Raw genomic sequence first — 10,424 nt, 5'->3', positions numbered from 1 at the left:
TGTGAAATCATGGAGGGTAAGGGTCAACTTTCTTTTTAGTGGCAAATTAATGTCAACTAAATGTAAGTTGAGAAAAAACAAAGGTGAAATACAGGCAGTCCATGAAGAAGCTACAATATGCTGAACTTTATCCATAAACATAGATAAAGGGGTAAATTAATTCATTTCCCAAAAGTGAGCAACAATGCCCTTAGTTGCTACCAAAAAATGGCCAAGTATGGTGTTATGGATATCAGTTGAGTAGCTCTGCAGTAATGCCATGGCAGGTACTTGAAGTTTTGACCATAGAAAATAACTTTTTGTCAAGAATAATTACACATGAAAGGTAGATATGTCTGATAAAAAGTTAAACAATGCCATGCTAAATATTTTGGTGACTAAGATATATCAACTTATGTAACCATTCTGATAAACAGATACACAGTACATAAGACAGCTTCAGCAATGCTATATATCTTTCACAGGGTGAAAATAGTGAAAAAGTTCCCAGATATGAATAACAGTATTTAGTAAGTTTATAAACTTAGTATAAAAGTAGTATAAAGCATATTCAAGGTATAATTTCATGCATGTTCTCTTTGAGCAAAATGGTAAAAATGTATCTAGCAAATTATAAAATGGGATAACTAACACCGACGGCAACACTTTCCACCATTATAAAGATTCCTGTGCATAACTGTACAATGAGCTTACATGGCTGGTTTGCTAGAAATTCATATTATTAACAACATCTGTCACAAAAGCTTAATGTTGTCTTTGGAAAACAAAATAATCAAAGTTTTGAACTGTCATTGAAAGTTAATGTGCAATACCCTTGATACTGAATGCAGTAATCTCTTTACTCTCTTAAATTAAGATGAAACACAAGGCAATTCAGTTCTAAGTAGAAACTAGGTCACCCTGCTTCTTGTAGCGCACATTAATTTCAATGGATGTATTCCTCACCAGCTATATACCCTTACATGTAGCCATGCAAATTCTCTGTGTTTTAACATGTGTAAATGAATCATTAAAATAAAAGCAGAATGGAAATTTGACAGTATAAATTCAGCTAGTGATGTAAAATTTGATGAAAAAATTGTGTGTGACCTACAAAGGATTTTGCAGGTGGTTTAGATGGAATCATTTGAAAAAGAATAAGAAAAGACATGTGTAATTGAATATAACGCTATAACAGTACTTTATGACAGGACAAAGGAAGAATTGCTTCCAATTATAAATTTTTACAGTTCTATATTCAGTATACCACAAATGTATCATCCTGTACGACTACTAAAAATCTTCCCCAACAACTAGCAACATACAGTATATGTTAATGATAGTCTTCATAAAAGGGAATTCTATTCTTTAATATATATATATATATATATAATATATTAATATACAGTATAATCTTTAATATATATAGGTCAGGATGTTGCAGTGCCTAGTATATGAAGTAGCTAGTTATAAAGTGGCAGCTAAAATCAATAGCAGTGTTATACCTGTATGTCATTAGCTACTTCTTCAACTGATATCAAAATTGACTCCTTGTCTCTCCTTTTCGTCAACAGGTAAATATAAATACTGCAGACTATTTCAACTGCCTTACTAAAGTTTTATTCGGAAAAGAGAGTTTTTTTGGGGACCGCACTAGTCTTAAATAAACTATCATTGCCCTCTGAAAAACTGATTTGTGACGCTAAATTGCTTCTAGATATAGCAACCTTGTGCATATGGATTAGTAATCCTTTTGCATAGATGTGTTGCTATCAGTAGTGCTCCCTAGAGTCAAAAAATGTCAAGCAAGAAAAACCAACACAAGAAAGTTGGAAAGTAGACTCTTGTGTGGGAACACTCTATTTCAGAGGATTAGGTATATAGTAATCAATACTGGTAAAACATAACTTTATTAATTCATTATTAAACAGTAATTATAGGGGTAAATTATATGTAACTAATATAGCTACGTGAAAATATAGCACTAAATTAAGTATAATTCATGTGGTTTTAAATACCGCAGTAAATGCCGGAAATCCAAATCTAAGGGCAGATAAGTTTACTATCACATGATCACAGTGACTTCTTTGTACAGTATATGACCATCATTTGTTCTGCAGATATCCATTCAGGATTATTTTAATGCAGGAAATTAGATCATAGGGCATACAGAACCGAATGCCAAATGGTATTATTGAGTATGACTCTAAATTGGGCAGAATTTTTTTTTGCAGTACCAGGGTGTTCCAAGGTGATCTCCCATCCGAGTACTGACCCGGCCCTCCACTGCTTGGCTTTCAAGATCAGATGAGATTGGGCATCTCCAGTGGGGTATGTCTGCAATTATTTGATTTGCCCGTTCAGTCAATCCTAATACCTGTGCCACAACCAATGTATATCCAGATTAATATAGATCAATTGTTTATTAAGTATCTCAATTATGTACAGTGATCTGGTTGGTGTAATGTAACCCAATGATCATGGATAAATTACTGCAATTATAGCAGAAATATAGCAGTGATAATAAGGCAATTATCCAAATACCATGTGCAATTATCCCATACAGGGGCGTCTGCCTGTAGAGCCAGGATAGAGTGGTGATATGTGGTGATATGTAGTGAGGCAGCAATTATAGCACTATCGTTGCTGTTTTAAATGTTGTATACTAGTTTGTATGTTCAACATCAACAGTGAAGTACATGTTATATAGCCTCTAAGAGTTTATATCACACACACCAGTCCAAAATCTCATTATATATGAGCCTCTAAAGCCTGGACATGCATTTGCAATAGAGAGTAAAATCTTTACAAGATGTCAGAGAGGCTATAATGAAAAAAAGCAGATAAACAGCTGGTAATGGTTTTAATAACCAGAGCAGATAATGATGTACATGAGGATAATTACTAGCAGTCTTCTGCAAAATTAAACCTGAAATACAGCTTAAACCTTCTATGTACAATAGTCTGCCATAGGGCTATTAATGCCACTATTAATTTGCCAAAATACTCCCAACATCTAATGTAGAGCAAAAAATATTCCCGCACCAGTACAGATTTTTCCACAATGTTCAATCTCTTTCCCTTGTCACTAATTTATAGTGTGATATACACACTTAATTTTTGTCCGGGAGTGCTACCCCTAGCTTAAGAGAGTACAGTACAAACACACAGAAAAAAGAAGCCGTTTTTTGGGGTGCACCAAGATTAAATTAACTGTTATTTAATACATAACTTTTATTGTTTCAAGTTTAAAAATAAGGATGTATCTTCAGCCATATGAAATATAAAAACTATATAGGTGAATAAAGTCTGAAAATGTGATATTAAAATTATTCTCTCCAGAGACTGCTGCTGCTGCAGTATAAATTTCTTCTAATAAAGGCATAGTAGCCCCTGCCGCTATCAAAAATGCTCAATTTCTACCAATTTAATATCTTGCTGATTCTCAATACTTCTATTAGACAGTAACCATTACTTCAAACACTGTATCTATAACAAATATCCACTACAATCAGTCACCTGCGGTCATACTCGTGTTGCAATAAAGCTTGTTTATCTTATGAAGAAGTGTTTTTATTTTACTCAATGAGTTTTCATTACTTTATTTCATATTCATAGTAAATAAAACAGTTCTTTCCCTTACACCAGTGTGTTTGCTTAATTTCTGCAACTTTATTACAGTGGTTAATAGATAATAGTGTATGTCAGTTATATTGTTTTAAATATCAGCAATGCTCTCCATGCATTTGATCCGGATGCTGGGCTATATTTATCGCGCTCAGCTGGTTAGTTATTAATCATGACCCACTGCTCTGTATCATGCAATGTGTGTAGTGCATATGTTTATATCCAATCCAGCATTGGTGTAGTAACTATTACCATATATATCTCTCTCGAGCAGCATATGACAGCTCCGAGTACCCGCTGCGTACGGCCAGTTAACGTTCTCAACCTACTCGTTACCCCAGCACTATCTGTGTTCAGTGCTTAAATCAGTGTAACGGGGATCAGTTAATCTAAGTGCAGGGACATAATTGATATCGGTTTGCTTTGACACCAGGTGAAATATAGATTTGATTTGATATAATAGATTCACCCTGTTATCATAGTTCATTCACTAAGTCTGTGTAATATATCAATCAATTTAATATGCTCTCGCTGTGTCTTTCAGCAATTAGAACTCCCTAATGAATTCTGTGTCCCTACTCCGGGTACTCTGTTTCATACACTGCGCTTGGATTAATAATGAACTTAAACTCACATTACTTTGACATAGTTATAGTGTAGTACACATATCACATATTCCCTTTTGGCCAGACTAGCGCTTGTATATTCTGTATACTTTTAGCGGTTCAAGCCGCATGTAGCGGCTACCAGATAACTGCCGCGTGCGGCCGGCTGACTCTCTCAGCCTGCACGTCCCAGCCTGTGTGTCCCTGCACCCGATCCTGGTCCTGCCACTACATGACGGTTAGTTGTTAATCGTGCACTCTCACTGCACTGACCGTCACTAAGTTAGGCAGAGATCAGTCATGGACAATACGAGCATTTAGACATTAATTTATCATAATCATAGCAGCAGTCAAAATTAACAGCTAGCAGCAGTCTCTGAGAACGCCAATGCACGTTTCACAGAAGCTGCTTCGTCAGGGCATCCCCTCATCACCTTTTCCTCTATCACCTGTTATTCTATCACATCTGCATATATCTCACAATTTAATATTACACTTATATTATAATTAATAAATTTAATCATATAGTATACAATTTATTTAATTACTAATATTAAGGCAAGTGGGGGATAAACTATGCTGTCAACTTATTATATCACACAGATATGTATATTAATAAATTATGTAAACGTATAAAGTTACTTTTTATCACCCTCTGTATTAATTAATTCTATTTAAATCTTATTATTTATTTATTATAGGTTATTGCAATTCACCTATTAGGCCTAATTATTATAATAATTCTAAACTACTATAAAAATTCTAACCAATTTCCATAACAGGCAAACACAACAAAAACATCACTGGACCATTATGAGCCATTAACTAGTTATATGATAGGCTGAAGGTGATTATAATGCTATTTGTTCCCTTAACTCTAACTGATGCTTCAGTAGACTTATGGATAGGTGGAGAAAAGTGTCCATCAAAACTGTACATCCAATTAGCATCCAGCACGTCTTAAAATAAGAAACTCTTACTGATCACATTACGTTCTGTGATCAAGCTACACTGTGAAACGTACGTCAAAGGACCTAGCGATCACAGGGTGCGCACACGTGACCGCACTAACCGGAACCCAGGGACAGTTACCCAGGCAACGGCTGAAAGCCATTGAGAGCTGGGAGATACACCGCGACCGCATGCTGCCGTATCCCGGAAAGCAGCGGCCGCATGCGGGACAGAGACAGCGGTATCAACTAAACAGCTGACAACCTCCCCACACCTTCTATACTGGAGTCAGATCACGGCTTCATGCTACTGCACCTCCGGAGCCACTGCACGATTGAAAGTAGGACTTACCAGTGGCACCCGGCCACAGACAGCACCCACAGCTGGAATTCCCTCCTTTTTTCCAAATTGGAGTGGGCTCGTTTGGTATTGGTATCGTATGAACACATTCCCCATACCTGTTACATTCAATTTAATAATTCAAGCATTTTCACTGTAGCCATATTAGGGTATTAATCTGCTGAAAATTAATGCTTTGAGATATTGCCTGTGTGTGTGTGTGTGTATATATACATAGATATACAGGATTATTTGTTGGAGAAATCAATACTATGTGGCTTAATTCTCCACACACTGTTTCTATGTGCGTATTTTGAATATTGTGGGTAGATTAAGTCCTACAGCCATCTGGATTTTTTCATAGTGCATGTGCATACCTTGATTGCTCCAAGAGGTGCTGGAGCTGTGTATTATCCAACAGATGTTGGGAGTATTTTGGCAAATTAATAGTGGCATTAATGGCCCTATGGCAGACTATTGTACATAGAAGGTTTAAGCTGTATTTCAGCTTTAATTTTGCAGAAGGCTGCTAGTAATTATCCTCATGTACATCATTATCTGCTGTGGTTATTTAAACCATTACCCGCTGTTTATCTGCTTTTTTTCATTATAGCCTCTCTGACATCTTGTAAAGATTTTACTCATTGCAAATGCATGTCCAGGCTTTAGAGGCTCATATATAATGAGATTTTGGACTTGTGTGTGTGATATAAACTCTTAGAGGCTATATAACATGTACTTCACTGTTGATGTTGAACATGCAAACTAGTATACAACATTTAAAACAGCAACGATAGTGCTATAATTGCTGCCTCACTATATATCACCACTCTATCCCGGCTATACAGGCAGACGCCCCTGTATGGGATAATTGCACATGGTATTTGTATAATTGCCTTATTATCACTACCGTATTTCTTCTATAATTGCAGTAATTTATCCATGATCATTGGGTTACATTACACCAACCAGATCACTGTATATAATTGAGATACTTAATACACAATTGATCTATATTAATCTGGATATACATTGGTTGTGGCATGGGTATTAGGATTGACTGAACGGGCAAATCAAATAATTGCGGACATACCCCACTGGAGATGCCCAATCTCATCTGATCTTGGAAGCCAAGCAGTGGAGGGCCGGGTTAGTACTCAGATGGGAGACCACCTTGGAACACCCTGGTACTGCAAAAAAAAATTCTGCCCAATTTAGAGTCATCCTCAATAATACCATTTGGCATTCGGTTCTGTATGACCTATGATTTACTTTCCAGCGTTAAAATAATCCTGAATGGATATCTGCAGAACAAATGATGGTGATATACTATACAAAGAAGTCACTGTGATCATGTGATAGTAAACTTATCTGCCCTTAGATTTGGATTTCCGGCATTTACTGTGGTATTTAAAACCACATGAATTATACTTAATTTAGTGCTATATTTTCGCGTAGCTATATTATTTACGTATAATTTACTCCTATAATTACTGTTTAATAATGAATTAATAAAGTTATGTTTTACCAGTATTGATTACTATATACCTAATCCTCTGAAATAGAGTGCTCCCACACAAGAGTCTACTTTCCAACTTTCTAGTGTTGGTTTTTCTTGCTTAAAGTTTTATTCGGTAAATACTGCAGACTATTTCAACTGCCTTACTAAAGTTTTATTCGGTAAATACTGCAGACTATTTCAACTGCCTTACTAAACTTATATTTGGTAAATACTGCCGACTATTTCACATTACATTGCATGGTTAAAAGTTTAGAAAGCTGTTCTAAGTGGATTTATATCTGTACTATGTAAAAAACTTATAGTGATTGAGTGATAGAGTGTGGTTTACTGACCTTACATTTGTTAGATTTGATTAACACCTTTTGCCGAAGTTGGAGGGTTGCTGTGTGGGGGATGGGGTTGCAATCAGAATGAACATGTCTGTAGACTTATTTATTCAGTATAGGTCAGGACGCTGCAGTGCCTAGTATATGAAGTGGCTAGTTATAAAGTGGCAGCTAAAATCAATAGCAGTGTTATACCTGTGTTAAACCGAAGGAAAACAGAAGGCAAACAAACCAACAAGATAACAGAAGCACTGCGTTACAACCACAAAACTCAGGATTATTATGTGGCTTCCCCTCACCTCTACCATGAGAACTCCAGGACCAGGCTTACCACCTCCCTGGCTGAAGACATCACCTAACCCTCAAGATGAGCAGGGAACTGTGGGGGGAGAGCACCAGGACCAGGCTCAGCTGGGACATCTTCATTGGTCCTGAGTGTGCCCCCACATTCTCAAACCCACCCATACTATGATCTTATCAAAATAATGTTATCCCAATTTTCCTTCTGCCACTGGTTACCTGCTATTGTTTATTACCCTCCACCCTGTTTTTTTCTTCTCTTCCAACTCACTGTGTGTTTTTCCTGTAATGTTTTACCTCCACTGATTGCACACCCTGCCATTGCACCCTACATACATGGTACATCATACTACTACATAAGTGTCAGTTTTCCCATATATGTACTGGGCCCTTGTATGGCTCACCTCCCACAGTGTAACCTGCGAAGTGCATCCAACATGGCTGCCTCATCTGGTATGCTTGTGGATGGGATGAAGAATACATGGACCTGGTGGTTTTGTTGGAACCCTACTCTGAACTGTAGCACTCTGAAATCACCCCCATTTTGTGTCATCTCTTCTAGGGGTAGACTATTCCACCCTGGGTAATCCTACGCTGTGCACCCAAGATGGCTGCCACACCTGGTACCTTGTGTGGGTGGAAAACACAACCCTTGGAAATTATTACCCCAAATGTCTACACCAATCAGGCATTATGCTTTCTGTGTGCTTAAGGTTTTCTTTTATGTCTGTGTGGCTGATCTATTGCTGTATTACTGAAATCCTCTGAATTATGTGAATTGTTTTTGATATCTGTTAAGTCCTGTTGGAGAAAGAGCGCTATATAAATAAAATTATTATTTATTTATATATATATATTTATATATATATACCATGTATTGTTTCAACATATATTGTTATTAATTATATAGAGGTCTTCTGTTGAGATTACTAATATTCCAACATATCTGCTTGTGAGCTAGAAATTTAATGCATACAGTATTTTCAGGGAAGCATAGGGTGTTCTGCCTCCATATGAGATGGCTTTTTTGTAACGCTTACCCCTACTTTCCTTGACTCTCCAATTCTCCAATACCTCCAGTCACTGGATAATAATTGCATACACATTTCTACTGTAATCACTGTATTAGAAGTTCAGTGCTTGCCACTGTGAGCAGAGCATGGCCTGGAGAGGAAAGATACTTCTCTCTCCTGAACATAAATCTATTCACTGTGCTGCTAATAGTGGAAGCAGAAGAAAGTAATGGCTTGTCACCAAATTCTGTTCAAATGGGATAAGGATTTTCAAAGAATGAGTTTAGCGTTAAGAGCTTTTCTATTGTATCTTCTGACACTTTTAATTTACTATTGCCACAGATTCTCTCAACCCCAGTAAAGATACATAAACTATACATATGTGTTAAAATTATGTTTCATACCATGAATGCAAGTTAAGAACAGGTAAACCTATGTAAATATGAAAAACAATGTACCAAACAAGAGAGTAAATATTTGCATTATTACTTGAGTTGTACTTGTGTTGCCTTTTTTTATCTATTTCTCCTTGTTGTAATGCAGTGTTCCTGATGTGCACCAACATAGGTTAAACCTTACACTAATAGCAGCACATTGTGAATGTTATACATTATAGTGTTTAGTAGAATTATATATTCCAGATATTTGGGGTTACAGACTCAGTATACAATATGTTGGTAATTTGAGAAAATATAATGAGTTTGTTGTTTCAAATTAAACAAGCCCTGAGTTTTGTATTGGCATTGTACCCATAAGTGGGCTATAGTGGCCTGAATTAATTATTGGAGTGTTGTCAATGCACAATTGATTTTTTGAATAATTAGTGTTGTAAGCATCTACAAAAATAACCTCCACACTAAATAAACCAATATTAATCCACACCTACTGCTGTTTGCATAGACACTTTCTAGTGCCTGAATTTGACTGCTAGAAGTCAACTAAGAGGTTTATTTACAAATCAACTTGATCTGATCCTGTTTGTGCCCAATATTTAAATGATTGCTCTTTTACATTCCAATGCTTTATATCTACCCCTACAAGGCTTTCCACTGCACTGGTAGGTAATGATATAAAATAAATATGGCTAAAAATAGAAAAAAAGAAACATATTCACCTAGAAAGTGTATTAACCTCTACTAAACTACATTATAAATTACCGAATTATGATAGACTAATAGAAATATTGAACCTGTTTCCACTTGTTTTAACTTAATAGCAGCTACTTTTTCAATTAAGAAAAAACATTTCCTGTTACTATAGTGTTGAATATACTGCAATTTTTTTAAAGATTTTTGCAAATATTTAATTTACACACACACACACACACACACACACACACACACACACACACACGCGCGCGCGCACACACACAGACACACTAGGGTTAACATTTTATTACAATCCTATTAACCTACAGGTATTTGGGAGAAAACTGGAGCACCCTGGGGAAGCCAATTAAACTCATCACAGACAGGGCCTTGTTGGGTATTGAAACCAGGACCTCAGTGTTGTAAACCAGTAATGCTAACCATTTTACTATTATAACAAGTGTTACATATCTAGTTTTTATCTTTTGGCAGATGCCTACAAGTTGGTAGGTGCATAGCAAATGTGTACAAAGAGGTTAGATACAGTATGAGCAAATTGAAAAAACAAACACAAAATCCTCAGACAGTACATTATGTTAGGGTGCATCCCATCCCAAATCTAAATCTGTCCGCAAATGTTAAAATTGCTTACCCCTGCAGTAACATTGTTTTAC

General features: G+C 36.3%; 2 pseudogenes; one reads left to right on the top strand and one right to left on the bottom strand.

Annotated features, from left to right (window-relative positions):
* Window positions 1-2,204: 2,204 nt before the first annotated feature.
* LOC134912569 (5S ribosomal RNA) lies at window positions 2,205-2,324 on the bottom strand (annotated as a pseudogene).
* A 4,256-nt stretch (window positions 2,325-6,580) lies between these two features.
* Window positions 6,581-6,700, top strand: LOC134913751 (5S ribosomal RNA; annotated as a pseudogene).
* Window positions 6,701-10,424: the final 3,724 nt, after the last annotated feature.

Source organism: Pseudophryne corroboree, chromosome 4 (assembly GCF_028390025.1).
Source record: "Pseudophryne corroboree isolate aPseCor3 chromosome 4, aPseCor3.hap2, whole genome shotgun sequence".
In the NCBI taxonomy this organism is placed as follows: domain Eukaryota; kingdom Metazoa; phylum Chordata; class Amphibia; order Anura; family Myobatrachidae; genus Pseudophryne; species Pseudophryne corroboree.
The sequence above is the reverse complement of the archived record's forward strand: the minus strand, read 5'-3'. Positions and strand labels throughout refer to the sequence as shown.